The 18,197-nt window shown below is 41.0% G+C and overlaps 1 long non-coding RNA gene across 1 annotated transcript in view; it reads right to left on the reverse strand.

The window, feature by feature from the left end:
• Nucleotides 1–2,867: 2,867 nt before the first annotated feature.
• The window catches only part of LOC121089531, a 38,026-nt gene continuing 22,696 nt past the window's right edge, over nt 2,868–18,197 (reverse strand). The window contains exon 2 of the long non-coding RNA XR_005828248.1: nt 2,868–4,980. This is a non-coding gene — a long non-coding RNA (uncharacterized LOC121089531). The remainder of the gene's footprint in view (nt 4,981–18,197) is intronic.

The raw sequence follows: 18,197 nt of genomic DNA on the forward strand, positions 1-18,197 counted from the left end.
CTCACCCCGTGGGTCACAGATTAGTACAATAAGCCTTTTCCTGGTTTTTTTATGGTTTTCAGTTTTACTGATGGCTGAGGGTGTCTTCTCAGGATTGTTTCACTTGTATGGATCTGGTTATTTTAAGAAACCATGCTGGTTATGCTGCTTTTTCTGAGCTCAGTTGGTTGCTGCTGAGCTCTGGATGAGTCTGGAGGGGTTCCAGCATGTTGGGCTCTGCACACCCATCACACCAGTCAGTATTGCACGAGGTCCTGAATCACAATATGAACCTAAACAGGTATGATTTAAAGCTTGAAAGGTCTACTTTTCCTAAGTCTGTGTCAATTCGTTTAATAATACATTTGCTTTATCTCTGTTTTTGCACATCTCCCGATAGCTGCCTGCTAAGTTGCTTAGGGAAATGAAGCCCAGGCTGGTTACAAAGGTTGTGAACTACAAGGAATTATTAACAACAGTCAACTGAGTCTGGAGCCTGTGATTGCTTGACTTTTGGCCTGCGGCACGTTCCTGTGAGACAAATAGTGCTCTCGGGGAGTACAGCGAGTAACCTTCTACCTGGGATGTGAGAAAGCATGACAGATGCTCAGGTGCCATGTGCTAGTTGTGACACGTGGCAGCTCTGACTGCCCTTCACCTGCCAGCAAGATGACAAGACCTAGAAAAACAAGGGCTCTCACAGGTTTTGGGCCTGATGCTAGTTGTAGAGCTGAGGTTGAAGGATTAACTTTTCCCCTTTCACCAGCTCATCTGCTGACCTTACTTCTCTCTCACCCTCTACTGCTGGAGAGAGCGAAAAGGACCAGACATTTCTCCCCTTTTCTCTACATTGCCAAATCTTTCTAAGGTTCATTTCTCTGGGCACACACCAAAATTTTCCAGCACTTGCCATAATACCTCACCTCGTGTCTGCTTTTCACTTCTTCAGTCTTGCAGCCCTGTTTAGGTGTGCAATGTTTCCCTGCGCTAAGATGAATTTTACCCTATTCAGCATAACCCAGCCAGCAATTTGCAGCTGCATCTGATGCCTCTGCTTTTCCTGGGGGATCAAGGGAAGAGCTACTCAAGCACCAAGCACAGCCCAAATAATGTGCACGGGTAGCTCGGAGCCCTGGACCAGTGTGAGAAGTGGGCACATTTCTTTCTCATGCCCAGTCCTTAGAAGCTAATAACTGCTTGCGTGATGGAGAGCAGAAAACAGAAGCAGCCTGGCAAAGCTCTGAATTGCTGGTGCCACTGTAACAGTGGGAGGGGGGGATGGAGGAAAAAAGGGAGCCCTTTAACTCAAGCTGCAGCATCGACAAAGTCAGACCTCCTTGTCTCACCTAACAGGACTACTAAAAGGTGTTGAAAATGTTGTCTCTTTTTTTCATAGATGTTGAGAAGAAAATTCGACCAAGTGAAATCCATCCCATCTTGTTCATTATTGTTCTTTATATTATCAATGTGTGTGTCCACATCCACCCATCAAATTGCACTGTCATTTTCACTTTTTTCAGGTAATTTTTTATAGCTGCCTTTGGATCTAAGGAAATGTTTCATTTTTGCAAAAGTACATTCCACATTGTGGAGTGTCACCAAAGCAGGCATGTGCAGTTACAGGCATTTCCAGATGATGCCATGATGACCTAGAGTGCCCTGGTCATAGGAAACCCTCTGAGAAACCTCTTGTGTTTTCACAGAAGAAATAAACTTTTTCTTATATACATAAATCAAATTCAGACATAAACCACTGAGAGCTTTGTTGGCCTTGAACTAATATGTTCAGGGCTCATACATTCCAGTATTTTATAAATAACAACAAGATTTGAACGTCCTGTTTTGACTGTAGTGGCCTTCAAACATGCAAGTATGTGCCTGACTGACTTAAATCTGTTGCAATGTGAACTGGATAAAGCTTCCCTTTATTTTCTTTTCCCAAATTCTGTTCCTCATCAGCTATTAGACGCAGTTATCTCTTGCTGCTCCCCCCCTTCTGAAGCTGCAGAATAGTGTTTGCGACATGCTTTGGAGATTTGAACTGCAGTGTATCATTGTTCAAGTCTATAGAGATTGAAGCAAAATTAAACAAATATTAATCTACTTTAAAAGCAGAAAATGATAAAACATGCATGTGCCTGCTCAAATACCATCTTACTCCATTAATGTAAGCATCAAACCAATCTTCAATAACACGTTCCCTCCCTGCCTCCCCTTCTGGATTCCTTCCTCCTCCTTTTAGTGTTAGTTCTTGCTGGTGCAAAAACAAGACAGAAGCATATCAGGACCTGTTTTATGCTAATTATTCCTTAATCATTGTGTCCAGTCCAGCCTCCAGACTAGATTCATTCAATGGCCAGTATGTTTCATAAGAAATATAGTAATATAGGAAGATTAACCAGGAAAGAAACAGCTAAGGAGAAAATAATGCAAAAATATATTTTACCTAGGAAGATACAGTAACATAATTTACTGTCGGGGTGGTGGTGGTGGTGTTCTAGTTAAAAGAAAAAGAAGTATATCAACTTCTGGTTGATGGACAATATTTGCTGAGATAAACCATACATCTGTTTAACTGAAGGGAGGCAGCATACAAAAGTAGTAAGTTCATTCATCGTTATGCATGCTTGATTTACTACAGGTCACAGATCATGCTGTGTGCAGGAACATGTCCTTGAAAGGGCAAATAAATTCAGTCAGTTTTCTGATTTCATTTTGACATAACAAACTATTAGCTGGAGTGAGAGATTTTGAATGCATCTGTACTTCCTTAGGGAGTAGCCTGAATTCCATTTTATCTGCTTCTGGGTGATCAATAGAGGAGTTGGAAAAGAAGGCTTTCAGTATCTCTCTGGTTTTGATATATTGGCATGTTTAAGAAAAATATATCTAAATCATAGTGGAACTTTATTTTTTTCACATAAAATATGAATCACTTGAGGATGATACCTAAAATTAAAATTTACAAGAAGTCAGAGATGTATGCTCACTTACAATATAGAAAATAATATTTTCCGCTGATGTATATAGAATCATGAACAAATAAAAATAGGCATTAGAGTAGAACTCCAGGCGTACAATGTAACTTTTGCTACTGCACATGCTTTTACATTTCTCATTCATCTACATATGGAAGAGATGATGAAAAGTTGTGATGAATAGTTTTCCCCACTGTGAGTGTGAGGCAAGCACAGTATTCAAATAATGGTTAAAACCAACCCCCTTTTTGGACCACTAGTTTTCAGGTGTTGAATTCCCTTCACTCACCTGGTAACCTCAGACTAGATTGGAAATTCTGCTAGGCAGTAAGCACTGAAGAGTACTCAACCCTGAAACCTCAAATCTAAGTGACCTTTTTTAAAACGGAGGCTATCCCGAGGACTCAGGAAATGACAGTGATGGAATCATTATGCTTATTGATTTTCATTTGAATTTTGTTCATCTTAGGTGTGCTCATTTTTTCCAGGGTAGCTCTGGGGGAATTCCATGTTTGGGCCCAGAAGAGGAACCACTTGTTTATATTGCATATTAAATAAAAGCAGTACAGGAGAACTGTGTTAATCTGTTGCAAGTCTGAAATTCTCTCTCAGAGAGATAAATTGGTATGCAGAAAGCAACTACATAGGCAAAGGTACAGTAGACTAAATCATATATACATTCTAGCTGACACATCCTGCAATTTCTACAGAGGGAGTCTCTATTGCCATCATTAAGAAAATAAGCAACAAGCACACATATTTATCTTCAGTGGAGTTACCAGTTCACGCTCAATGTTACTACCCATGAAGTGTTCTGTGGCAGCACTCTGATTTTTTCTAGTTGGAAGATGACCGCTGTTGAGGTCTTTTACTTCATATATGGACCATGGTCTGGGCTTAATAGCTGCTTCAGTGAAGTTTTTTTCAGCAAATGCTTTGTTTCCTCTCTGTGAAATGAGGATTCCTCACTCCAGTCAGCCTGAAGTATTGCAAACAGAAAACAAGTCTTCTCCCCCAAGTGTACATAAAATCCCTAGAACAGAGCTGAACTGCACTTTGTGTCAGCACATAAATAACAACAATGTTTTTGCTTACTATCTACTGGTTCCTCTCATTAGATTTTCCTGAAGACACATGGTAATACACCCTAATATCTGCTTAGGGTGTTTCAAATGATCTGATTATGGTGTGAAGCAGGAGGAAAACTAATAGTAATTAACTTGTTCTTAAAAATCACCTTTAACTTTGAGCCACAGAAGCCATAGTAATAGATTCTATGCTCACAGTACAGTGTGGTTGGACTCTCAGTACTCAACTGTGATGCCTTTTAGGGATGCTACTGATCTGAACCACCTTTTGTGTGCAGTTCAAAGAGTAGCAAATACACAGCACAAATTCAGGCTATACTTCCTCTCCATTCTTTTTTCTTCCCAGAAAAGCAGTTCATTGGTGGCCAAACCACCCCAGGGCTCAAGATAATGTGACATTATTTTTGAAAATTTTCTAGAGGCGTTATTCCTGTTAGGGAGGCATGAGTACTTTTCATTGCTGAAGTACATTCCAAGTACCAAACAGTGCATTTGAAATGGATATTAAAAGAAAACATTAAATAAATATTATAATTGTTAATATGCATAGACTCAAAATTTGCTAAGAACATTTAATCTAGGGTTTAAATATTCTTTGGTGGAGACTGTCTGGGTTTACATCTGCCCATAAATCTACTGAATTCAATACAGATGTCCTGTATAACAATATAACTGAGAGAATAATCTGACCTGTTTTGTCTGATTTTGGGGCAGTGTTTGTAGCCTTGAAGTCCTCAGAACACAAATATGCTCAGATTTAGGTTTAAAAAAAGTAGCTTAATCCATTCCTCAATCAAGAATGTTTAATACATCCTTCTGGCATTTTTTTCAATTATTCTTTTTGTTGGCATTGTCAGGTGTTCGCAAGATGTCTGTGAAGTTAGGAAAGTCTCTCTGTTTGGTGGCCACCCTTCCCTGAGCCACTGGATCATCAGCTGTGGAAGAAAAAAATTAAATAAAAAAACTGCTTAAAGGGTTTTCAAAATATAAGGATACATAATATACTTGAATCATACCTTTTGGATAGTTTGTGGGATTGAAGCCAGGCTGTGGCTGTCTATATTTAAATTAAAAGTGATAAAAGACAATGCATATCTCTCTTGATATCAGTTTCCTCATTAATGGTAAGTAAAGGACAATGAACAAAAAGAAAAAAACCTGGGAGGAAACTACCTGGGATTTTCTATAAAAATCTTACCATTCCTTATATACCACTTATAACGTGAGTCAAAAACACCATCTGTTTTAGAGTGCAATAGAAGAGAATGAAAGGATCATTTTTGTCTTGTGTTTTGTTTTTGCTATCCAGGGTCATTCCATAGAAAAGAACACAGAACAATGAAAGGAAAGATGTTCTCTAAAAAAATCAATCCCACTTTTTTTCCTTTCTTTTCCTTTTTTTTCTTCTGGGGGTGGGGGAAGGGGAGGTTGCTTCTCTTTTTCTGAGGAAAGAAAGTGACTTTATGGAAAACAGGGAGACAAAACACTACAGCGCCCATAGGAGATTCCTGATTCAGTAGATGGGAAGCTCCTCCTGCACCTGTCCCTTAGCTATCTTTGTTTTTTCCTGATCACCTGATTTACCCACAGGCATGAGTAAAGGCTTTTGCTAGATACTACCAGTGATTCACATGATCAGACAATTATTTTTTTCACTTCCACAACACAAAACGTAATCCTCCAACTAATTAATCTTATTTACCTACTTCGCAAATGAATCTGGGTTAAGGTGCAAGTTTGAAATAGCTCTCTGAAACTTAATATTTAGTGTCTATTTTGTAGCATCTAAGTAGTTCCCAAGAGAGAAATAAATAAGAATAGGCTTGTTTCATGTACTGTCCCGAAGTTTTGACTCACTATAACTCTGGTTTCAACACAATAGTTAGCTGCTTCTACAAGAATTTGATGTGTTGGTGGCTAAGCTATAACCTAACATGAGAAATACTGGCAGGATATGAACCCTGTTTAGCCCTCAAATCAAGACACCAAAACCAAATTGTGCAGACATTAAATATGTGGCTAAACTGTCCTTGTAAATAACTGAGATTTGATCACTACTGTCAATGGAAATTTAAGAGTGATACTTAGGTGTCCAGGTGGTATCTTGCATACCTACATACCTGAATACAGGTGTTTTCCTTTGTGATCTGAATTTGGTGATTAGGGTGGGATTTAGCTACCAGAGCAGGAATGTACAGTGCTGTTCCTCTTACATCAGGCTGTCCTTTTTGGAAGAAGATTGTCTCTTACAGGTCCCACATCACATCCAGCTGTCACTGACCATCTAAATGCTGAAGTGTCAAATGGCACGTGACAATGTTTTGAGGTAACTTAATTAAGTCTTTCACAGACTGAAGTTAGTGACACTTGTGCAAAATTTGGAAGTTATCAAGATAAAAATTAGTGGATGCATGCTAGTATAGAAGGATCCTAGTTCTAAACGCAATTTTCATAGGTTCTGATCCAGTATCTTACACAACTGAAGCTTGGGACTAACTTCAGGCTATGGGGTTAGGCAGATCTGCTTAGTGTGATAGTCGTTCTGCCAGCCTTGTGTAACCAACCCGTCCATGGACTGATTGAATTTTGCACTGAGGTTTAGGACCTGTTCAGCCCCTGCCTTCCTCACACAGAGGTGGTGTTGCCAGTTTGGGACAGCTGAAACTGACAGTTGTGTTCACAACAATCTGTTTTCAATCGCATTTAAATTTTTCATAGCTCTAATTATCCTTTTATCACTGCTTTTCAGACATATTGTATACTACTATGTAAAATCCCTTGTTTGGTTTGGTTTGGTCCTGTCCGTGTCTGTGTCCATCCCCCCCCCCCATCCCCCCCCGACATTTAGTCTTTAATGACACTGTGAGCAAAACACGATAACACAGAATCCACTATACAATAATTAATCTGAAAATAGATGCAGATATGGCTAGCTAGGGCAGTGTCCATCTTGTTTGTGGCCCTCGTTTGTTTTCAGATGGTCACCAGAGGTCAGTTCAACAATGTCCCCATTGACGCCTTTCTATCCATTTAACTTTCACTACTAGAAGAACAAAACTCCAAACACACACAAAAGAGGGAAGGAAGAATGTGCTCATTGTGGTTCAACCAGAATTCACAAACACAGAAAAGATCCTCTCTACTGGCTGTTTCCTCCTGCAACTTGACTTCCGAAACAGGGCTACCCTTTTGTACAAGACACAAAAACAGAAATGCAAAAAAACCCCACCAGAAAGCATGTGACTTCCAGAATTGCCTGTAGCTTTCCTGGCACTGGGCTGAGAAATATTTCTTCATCTCATGTTACATAATCATCCCTGACGCATTGTTTGTTCCAGCTCAGTGCCGTTTTCATCAGATAGGAACCTCAAATCTAATGGAATATGAGGAGTGGCCCCCTGATGGTGTATGGGGGATTTTTCTGTGGCTTTTTTTTTTCCTTTTTTTTTTTTTTTTTTTTTTTTTTGGAAGTTTCATAATTATGAAAGGTATTTAAAAATATATGCTGGAACAAATATTTTTTGAAACCTTATTTTTTCTTAGCTAATGTTCTTCACAGTGTACATTTCCTGTCTTTTTTCCAGTAAGCACACGGTTTACAGCACACTGAGATCCCACTTGTATCAATGAAAAGGGAGAATGTGTAAATGAAAGAATGAATGTATATTTGAAATAACAGATCCTTAGGATAAATTCAATTTGCTTTAATAAAATTACACCAGGGATTAATTCATCCTGTAATGTTTCAATGGCACACTCTAAGGGATTTATTCCAAACCACATGAAGTCAGTGTAGCTTATCCATTGATTTCTGTGGGTCTGGATCAAGTTTCAGAAGGATTAAACTACTTATTGCTTCTTCTTTTCTTTTTTATTCATAAAGTAAATAATTTTATGCAGGTAAACCACTTCACTGGGTAATCAGTCCTTGAACCTTGGTATCTGTCATTGCTGTCTTTTCCAACCTCTGTAAAGACATCTCTCCAGTCTCCCTACTGAACTGAAACTTCTTTCTGCCCAGTTTTCTCTAAAGTTCCATTGCTAAGTCATATCCTCACTGTAAAACCTTCTCTTCCTTGGACTAAAAAAACCCTGAATCCTTCTTTTCTCCTGCCTTGTGGAAGAGAACATGGTGATCCCTCTCACAGCTCACTTTCTGGTCCTTCTGATTTCTCTGATGTTTCTGACATCTGTCCAACACTCACGGTTGGACGTCTGTCTAATATTCAATATACATTCTTCCTTTAACTCCAGCATGCAGTCAGAGTTGCTCCAAATTTCATTTAGAAAAATTCCCCTTGGACACACTCAAGGAACCTTGCAATACCCTTCATGTTCTTTCATCTCATTTTCTAATGTTGACTTCTTCATCTTCCTTGTCACTGTACCACAAGCTCTACTTAATATCCCAGTGCACAGGATTTGCTCCTTCCAGGAAAAGACTTACAGTAGACTCCATTACATATCTAGTGTAGTGACTGATCACATAGGCCTCAGAAGAACATGAAAAGCCAAGTTGCACCTGAGTCATAGTCTGATCACTGATTGTCCTCTTGTTTCGGGTTGGAGAGGAGTAAATTGGCTCAATTTGTAAACTACCACAGATTGTTCTCTCACCTCCTTGTTCACTGTTTAAATGTAAGGATGTATTTAGTGAAGCTTGACAGATGTGTGTCTTGGACCTGATAATTAATATTTTCAATGAAAAATTCCAACTAATAGAAAAAAGGATATGTTAATTAGATCCTCAGATAAAATCACATTGGAAGGGCCCGAAAGCACTTTTGAAGATAGGACCAGAATTCAAAATAATTTTGATTATTTGAAGAAATGATCTGGAGAAAAAAAAACAGCATGCCTATAAAAACAAGACCAAAGTTGTACTGTTGGAAGGAATGATCTAGGTAAGTCAGAAAGGGGTTAAAAAAATGTTCCTTATAAGAAGTTGTAGAAATTGCATTGAATCACCGCCTGAACTTGAATCAGCAGTCATACTGTAGGAAAACAAAATCAGACAAACAGGAGCGTGATCTCTAAGATGAGCAATGGTTCGCCCTGGCAAGGTCTTTCTTGGAGTTTTCTGCCCAGGACTAGGTAAGGAACTTCAAAAGAAGGTTGGAGCAATGGAAGTCCATCAGGAAGAGGGCAACAAGAATGAGCAATTGATTAGAAAACATGGCTTAGGAGGGAAAAATGAAAGAAGTAGGGCTATTTAGCCTAGATAAGGGAAGAGAGAGGAAAATCTTATTAGTAGTCTTCAAATACTTTGAAGTCTGCCAGCCCAGACAACATGGTCCACGTGCACGCTGTTGACCAAATGCAATGGGTTTGAATTTCAACAAGGGAACTTCATTTAAGATGTTAAGAAGAGCTTCCTAATAATACAAATAGTGAAGCACTGAAATGATTGTATGGGATGATCATGAAATCTCCAGGTCTGAAGGTCTTTCAGAATAAATTAGATGAACTGTCAGGAGTACAATAGGTAGAGCTTTCTTCAGCAGGAAGACAGACTGAGTGATCTTTTGAGGTGTTTTCTAGCTTAGTTGTGACAGTTGTCTTGGACTGTTCTGGCCTGGTTATGTAGGTTTCTGTGCTGCTGATTCCAAGACTTCATCTACATCTTCTTCCTGTTCATTCATGATCCATGTACTAGTGTGAGATAGCAAAAGTGCTATGCAAAACAGGATAGTCAGACCTCCAGTTTGGGCGGGAGGGAGCCTTAATCAGTAAACAAGTTTAAATAGCACTCTTAAAAATAGTTATTGGTATTTTACATAAATATTTAACAACAGAACACATAAGGGCAGAATATGTTTGCCTGATGCAAACCCACTGCAGCAAGGAAAAATACATGATTACTAGCCTGTTTAAATGTTACATTTGTGAAGTACTGTTTTTCCTACTGTAAACCCCTTGTGCTTACATTTCTAAAAGCAAAGATAAAAGCCAACCCAGACTGCTGAGCTCTAACACAATGGACATGCACGGACACAAGACCGTGTATGAGGACCCTTTGTGCTGACAAGTCCGAAGTCCCACACAGGCTGGAACTTACATTACTAAGGAAATGCATCTTATTTATTATCCCTGGGAAAGAGAGTTACTCTTTCTTCCCCATCTCCATGCTAAGGGAAATAAGGGTCCTGGAATTCTGTCAATTCCTTGAAATAAAATAATATGTCCAAAAGACATACACGTTGGGGTTCAAATTTGTGCTGTCTTACAAGATTAAAATAATCTTATTTTAAACAAACTCAGCTCTTTGTCTAGAAGCATGGACAGAGTTTAATCCACAAGATAGGCCAGTCATGGACATGCATGAACCTTTGAGTACACCTGATACTATTTGACAATTTGAGGTGGTAGCTTTGTATTGCTTTTTTTGTGAAACATAATGGCATATCAGGAAAGCTGATAAAATCTAGAGAAGCTCAGGTCCTCTTTTTATCGAAAAAAAAAATATATTGAAGACTAGGTAAGCAGACAGACAAGCAAGAATTTTGGTCTGCATCTCAGGTTTTTAAAAGCTGGGAATCAAAGACCAAACACTACTTCAAAAATACTGTGAAGATGTGAAGGTGTGAAAGTGATTTACCATGTAGTAGAATCATGAAGACACAAGTTTGAGTAGGTCAGTGCCTCTTTTCTTATTCCTTGAAATACATTACTTTTACTCAAGTTGGTGTGGACATCTTGAGTCAAAAATAACTCTCACTCCGTTGTATCTATTTTCTTTATATTGCAGAATACCTGAAAGAAAAAGAGCTGTTGGTTTATAGGCAATTACTATGTGTATACTCAGATTAGGAGAATACTTCTATAAAAGACATTTAGGTCTTACCAGAAGGTGACTTTTCTGAACTGCTTTTGTAGTCTTTCTCTTGCGTAATGACTGTTCAAGGGCAAGATTTCTGCCAAAGATACAAGTAAACTGAAGAGACTGACGGTTGCAAAGGGAATTGTATTGCAACTAGTATCATCAGAAGGAATTCTGGCTGAGTCATCCAGGGCTGCTTTTATTGCTTTCCAGGGTAGATGTTCCAAAACCAATAGCTTCAACAGCTTGGAAAGGGTCTTCACCAGTTTACACCATCAGCATTATCATGCAGCCAAGCTATTGGTCAGGTACTACTGCACTGGTTTTGGACACTTAGCCAAACAGATAACCTCAAGTCCTAGGTTCTCAAAACTCCCGTGTTTGCTACCCAGAAATGCCCCAAGTCCCTGGGCCTCAAAGTTTCTCTGGATGGTACAGTGCAGTGTCATATGGGCACGCTGATGTTGGCTCTAAATGAACTCGCTCAGGTGCCAGCATTTTATGAGCCATAATTTTAACCCAGTCAGAACTTGGGTTGCTCCCAGTATCCAAGATGGTTTGCTTAGAGTTGGCTCATGTAGTTGTGCACAATACTGCATTATTTCTACCACTAGCAAGGAGTCACACCCATTACCCCTTTCTAAGAAAGGCAGAGCACAGCATGTGTTCTCTGAACTGTGTATAATCTAGAATAATGTGCAGGAAAACAATAATAAAATTCCCTATCAACACTATTATTTTCCAAGCAGGTCTACGAAATTGTGATTAATAACAGGCTGATTCTGATTTGCACAGACTGAACACCTGAGCAATATGTCCTTAGATAGGGCAAAAATTCATTTCCAAAAAACATTAAAATCACATAGCAAGGTCATTTCCACATACATAAATGAATTGAATAAATGTAAGCAAATAAATGTAGCAGTATACCAGGGCAAAAGACCCACAAATACTGATAGCCTGGAATGGATTTTAAGCCAAGCTTTAGCCGTTACAGTCATGTTGATGAATTTAGATGCTAGAAAATTGATCACAATTACTATTAACAATATTAAGCAAACTGTGCTCCAATTTACAAGCTCTATTCAGGTCTTGGCGAGTACACGCTGACATTAAGGATATGTCAGTGTTGCCCCTGTTACCCATGGGAGGCAGTTAGCAGTGTCAAACATAAATTAGAACAGTTGCATGTAATTAGGTTCAGTTTCTATAGGCTGTAACATTCACTTCTTTTACTGTACCAGTGCAGAACTGCAGAGCACAGAGAAATGCAGAGAGGTTACAGATAATTGAACAACCACTGGTTAACCGTCTTTATTTCTAAACTGTGTCCACAGTGACCAGCAAAGAGTAGGATGCCTGTACTGCAGGCAGGTGTCTTGTGTGCCATGTCCTATCCTTCTTTGAGAAGGAGGTCTGTATGCTGTCTGTGGGGCAACACTTCTCCTGGTCAACATATCCCCTTTTTGTCTGGGGAGAATCGTGTGCAGCCCTCAAGTAGAGTCAGAAAAGGATCACTAGGGAAAATGTGGGCCCTCTCCAGAAGGAAATGGAAGACCTGGTTACCTGGGATATGGAGAAGTCTGAGGTACTCAACGACTTTTTTGCTTCAGCCTTCACCGGCAAGTGCACTAGCCACACCATCCAAGTCACAGAAAAAAAAAGGCAGGGACCAGGAGAATGAAGAACTGCCTGATGTAGGAGATCAGGTTTGAGAACATCTAAGGAACCTGAAGGTGCACAAGCCCATGGGACCTGATGTGATGCATTCATGGGTCCTGAGGGTACTAACAGATGAAGTGGCTAAGCCACTATCCATCGTATTTGAGCAGTTGTGGCAGTGTGGTGAAGTTCCCAGTGGCTGGAAAAGGGAAAACATAATGCCCATTTTTAACAAGGGAAAAAAGGAAGACCTGGGAAACTACAGGGTGGTCAGTCTCATCTCTGTGCCTGGCAAGATCATGGAGCAGATCCTCCTGGAAACTATGCTAAGGCACACAGAAAATAAGTAGGTGGTTGCTGACAGCCACTATGGCTTCACCAAGGACAAATCATGCCTGACAAATTTGGTGGCCTTCTATGACAGGGATACAGCATTGGTGGATAGTGGAAGAACAACTGATGTAATCTACCTGGATTTGTGCAAAGCTTTTGACACTGTCCCACACAACATCCTTGCCTCTAAACCGGAGACACATGGATCTGACGGATGGAGCACTCAGCAGATAAGGAATTAGCTGTATGGTCACACTCAAAGAGTTGTGGTCAATGGCTCAATGTTCAAGTGGAGACCTGTGGAGAGTGGCGCTCCTTGGGAGTTCAGTATTGAGACCAGCACTGTTTAACATCTTTGTTGGTGACATGGACAGTGGGATTGAGTGCACCTTCAGCAACTTTGCCAATGACACTAGCTCTGTGGTACAGTCAACACGCTGGAGCAAAAGGATGCCACCCAGAGGGACCTTGCCAGGCTCGAAAGGTGGGCCTGTGTGAACCTCATGAAATTCAACAATGCCAAGTGCAAGGTCCTGCTCCTGGGTCAGGGCAATCCCAAGCACAAATACAGGCTGGGCAGAGAATGGATTGAGAAAAGCCCTGAGGAGAAAGACTTGGGGGTGTTGGTGGATGAGAAGCTCAACAGGGTTTGGCAATGTGTGTTGGAGGCCAGAAAGCCAACCATATCCTAGGCTGCAGAAAAGTGTGATCAGCAGGTCAAGGGAGATGATTCTCTCCCTCTAGTCTGCTCTCATGAGACCTCACCTGGAGTACTGTGTTCAGCTCTGGGTCCCCCAGCACAAGAAGGACAGGGACCTATTGGAATGAGTCCAGAGGAGGTCCATGAAGATGATCAGAGGGCTGGAGCACCTCTCCTATGAAGACAGGTTGAGAGAGTTGGGGCTGTTCAGCCAGGGAAGAGAAGGCTCCAGGGAGACCTTATAGCAGCCTTCCAGTACCTAGAGAGACCTACAGGAAAGCTGGAGAGAGACTTTTTACAAGGGCTTGTAAGCAATAGGATGAGAAGTAATGGCTTTAAACTGAAAAAAGGGTAGATTTAGATTAAATATAGGGAAGAAATTTTTCCTTATGTGGGTGATGAGACACTGGAACAGTTGCCCAGAGAAGCTGGGGATGCCCCATCCCTGGAAGTGTTCAGACCAGGTTGGATGGATCTTTGAGCAGCCTGGCCTAGTGGAAAGTGTCCCTGCCCGTGGCAGGGGGCTTGGAACTAAATGATTTTTAAGGTTCTTTCTAACCCAAACCATTCTATGGCTCTATGAAAATCAAGTCAGCTCTCGGATATTAGAACATATGGAGGGAAGGCCTGAGAAGTGGGGCAATTTTATTTGCTCAGCTGACAGCGTGATAGGAGTTGCTGTTAAAAGGAGTCATTGGATGATAAAAAAAGTTCCTCCACATTCTCTGCCAAATCCTCCTATCAGGCTTCCACGAGTTCATATCAGGTCACTGTGGGATTCCTTTCATCTCATAACACTGACTTCATTAGTTTCCATGACCTATTTGAAACAGTAGCATATATGGAAAAAACCCTAAATTTAGATATATGACTGATCTGCTTTTGTTTTCCCTTTCCTGGATCCTCTTTCACATACAAAGGGGAAGTTCAGCATTGCTGCAAAACATAATTTTGCTTGTTATATTTCCAGAACATTGCCCTTATATCTGGTGTTCTTTGTGCATATTGACACTAATTGATAGTAGCAGGGCTGTGACACTGCAGTAAGTTTTCCCACAGTGCAGGCGAAGCCACTGCAGGTTAGGCTTCCAGCCAAACCAGTTAATGCTTCCCTTTGCATTCCTTTCAGCTCCCCAGAGAAAAGCTATTTTACAGACACCTGGCTGCTAAAGGTCCAGGACGTTACTGCGTCTGTTGTTGCTGTTAAAAAACTTACCTAAAAAAGGTGTCAATGCACAATTCTATTTCAGAAGCTGTAACTCATAAAGGAAGAAGGATCTAAATGGTTTCAGCTACACAATTTGTCATCAAAGCTTTAAGTCAATTTAATTAAACCCTAATTGACAATTTTAAAAAATGACAGCAGATACACTGCTTGATCTAGGACTGATAAGACATAGTAATGAGATGAATAGAGCATCTTCTTTTGTGTGCAGATAGCAACTCCACACAATATCAGCTAAATACATGACAGACTTATTCTTCTGCCTTTTACTGTCCCCGCTTGTACTGCAGTTCCAAGGCAAACAAAGGGAAGTGAGTATAAATGAGTACCTGGATCATACAACTGTTAATGAAATTGATGTGCGTCATTTCATGTAACTGAGCTTGTTTATAAGTCACTGGCCTAGTATCTGTGTATACAGATCTGTGTGAGTGCCCTCAGAGTAACTCTAGCAGAAAAAGAATCTCAAAGCGTAAGCATTAAGTCATGTGATGTTTTTTTATTTTTGTTTTCCCATCCCTCAGATCAAAATTTGAGGATATAAAATTTGACCTACTTCTTTTCTGCCTGACCTGGAAAAGCTTTTACATACACAAAACAGACTACTTTCTCCCGGACAGTCAAACTCTGGATAGGTTCCCAAACACAAATACAGAGATTCCTGAGATTATAACATAAATATTGACATAACAGAATTAATCAGTGAGGAAAGGAGTCAGAGGGGTCCGTATTCACAATCAGCCTTCTAATAACCCTAAACCACCCCACCCCCAGAGACGGTGTGGTAGGTATTAATTAGAACAGAGAACTGAAAAATCAGTTCCAGGTTCTATACATGATCAGTGGGGAAAATAATTTTACTCTTTCATGGCTTTTAGGCCCAAGGCCACCCCATTTCAGCACCAACACACAGAAATCAGTGCAAGTCAGAAGTGCATCTAATAAGGGACATGGAACAGATCAGAGATAAAACTGAGGACAACAGTAATAATAAAAAAATGATTCACTTTCTCACCCTAGAAGACTTTTGCTCTCTACAACCCTCCATGTTTAACTTTTAAGGTCCTTTGGTGCCCAGGACTCTTCTCTGTGCATGTGCAGACTGCCCCAGCCAGAGCCACTCAGCCATTAATGCTCCGTGAAGCATTGTAGAAATACAACTACTAGTCATTACTTTGCCTAACCGTCTTTGTGGGGGTGAGGGGTTGCAAACCAAGTAAATGGGCTTCAAACATAGCCGTACTGACAGAACTAAGCTCCTCAGAAAATGCATCTGCAAGCAGCATCTCTTCAAAAGTGGATGTTGGGACAACTCCCCCAACACATGCATGCTCGCACACATAGACCCGGTTTCTCTTTTCCAAAAGTCTGCCAAGCAATCAGAGGTTTGTCAGCAGATGTAAGCCCAAATCTTTCCTCATGCAGGCAAGGAGCTCGCTGTGCAGTTTTGCATTTTACCCAGGGAAGTTCACTGCATTCAACATGAGCCTGTGGGGAGGGATCTACCTCAGGGTAGACAGTTGGATCCAGCCAGCCTTGTACTCTTAACTCTCACCAAGCCCTGCACTCCCACCTGAGGGCTAGAGACTTTTCTCCCTCAGCTCATGGTTGAGATTGTCCTGGGAGAAAGGAAATGTAGGAAGACCTAGAGTACCAAGCTGGGCTCATACTGTCACGAAAAACAAACTCAAGCATGGCACTACTAGTCACCCTCGCTACTTACCTATTAGTAGAGCCTGACTCAGCTTCTACGCAGCTTAGGCAAGGCCACATTTGCCCACATCCTCACTCTCATGCTATAAAGACACCACTCTGATGGGTTGCATCACTACCCCTACATTTATTCAGGCACTTCCAGTGGGAAAAAATAAACCTCAAAAGAAAACATTTCATAGAGGGCTTTAGAAATACCACTGTTGACCAAAAAGAGATGCAGAGCCAAGTGGCATGTTCCATGAACATGATCAGTCAGTGCAAGCTGGTCTCAGAGACAGATAAAAGTCCCATGCTCTGCTTTGCTTTGCAGTCTAGATCTGGCTGATGCCTACCAGTCCTGAATGAGTGCTCCCATCCTGAAACTATCACTTGAAAAAGAGCACTGTGTCCATCAGCTGTATCTTTTTATAAGAGCAATTCCTGGCCCAGTTCTTTGAAAGAGCAGCTGTCCTTGCGCCTGCTCTCTAGAAAAGATGTGATGGGAAGAGGTGGTCATGACTTCCTGTGTCTCCAGAGGAGGATCTCGGTTTCTGAGGAGGGATCAGCTTTCTCTGTTCACTAGCTATAAGTGAATTCCAACTTCGAGTGAACTTTATTCTGCAGTGCCTGCCTTGACTTATGTGTTCAATCCAGAACCTTGGTGCCCTTAACGGTCTGGGTCATCTTCTAGGCCTGACTGCTGAAATACCAGTTGCCTTAGCATCCAGGGTCAATGCGATCAGGTCTTTCATTGGATCTAACCTTGCAGAGAACACCAGGAAATGGTCAGTAGGAACAGTAGGAAGAAACACTAGGATGCTAATGCAGCTCCATGCTGGCTTTGGTTTCACCAGCCTTCATGCTGCTCTAAGCACTGCTGACATCTAGCAGCGGCACAGGGGCGAGTGTGCAGGTGGCAGCCTGGCAGGAGGTAATGGGTGCGTTCCCCCCACCCGCAAGCCAAAACCCCACTGGGTAGGAGAGGGAAGATGTGGACTGGTAAACTATATCTCTTCTAACTGTAGTTTCCCTGTCAGTAGGGAAACCTACAACTTCACAATGAATGCATTTTTCCAGCTCCTGTGAGCAGCCAAAGTGATTTTTTTTTTTTTTTTTCTGTTATAGTGAGGGTTAATTAATTCTCCTCTACAAATATCCCTTTCATTTTAACTGGGGCTTTTGTTGGGTTCTTTTTTTAGCTGTCTGTCCCTTGTCTCCTTTACTACCACTATTTTTGTTGCAAAAATATTGTTCCTCCTGGTTGTTACTAATCTTTTTATACCATCCCAGTGTTTGGGAAATGTTTACGGTGCTTAGGTAAATATATTGCAGAATTTCCATGAAGCATGTGTCTGCTATGTTTATAACATCCCATCTCTGCTTGGTATCTTAGTACTGGATTATGGCAGTGTTATACGGGGCGGTTGTCCCTCCACCACGTTGCCAGGCCTGCTCAGCCACCAAACATATATGCTGGAGATAGGGGAGTGAGGAAGAGGTTCTACACACTGCTTACTCAAGGACAGAGTTGAGCTGCAAACTAGTGGATTAATGAGGACTTTAAGAGGAAGGGCTATATTTGCCAACAGTAGGTCCCTGTCTTCATCACTTCCAGGAAAGAATAATAGTACACATATTGTAATGGACTATACTACCTTGGCACTGGGTGGAAAGATAAAAGCAACAGGAAACCATGTGACATGCCCTTGGTACACAT

Source organism: Falco naumanni, chromosome 5 (genome assembly GCF_017639655.2).
Source record: "Falco naumanni isolate bFalNau1 chromosome 5, bFalNau1.pat, whole genome shotgun sequence".
In the NCBI taxonomy this organism is placed as follows: domain Eukaryota; kingdom Metazoa; phylum Chordata; class Aves; order Falconiformes; family Falconidae; genus Falco; species Falco naumanni.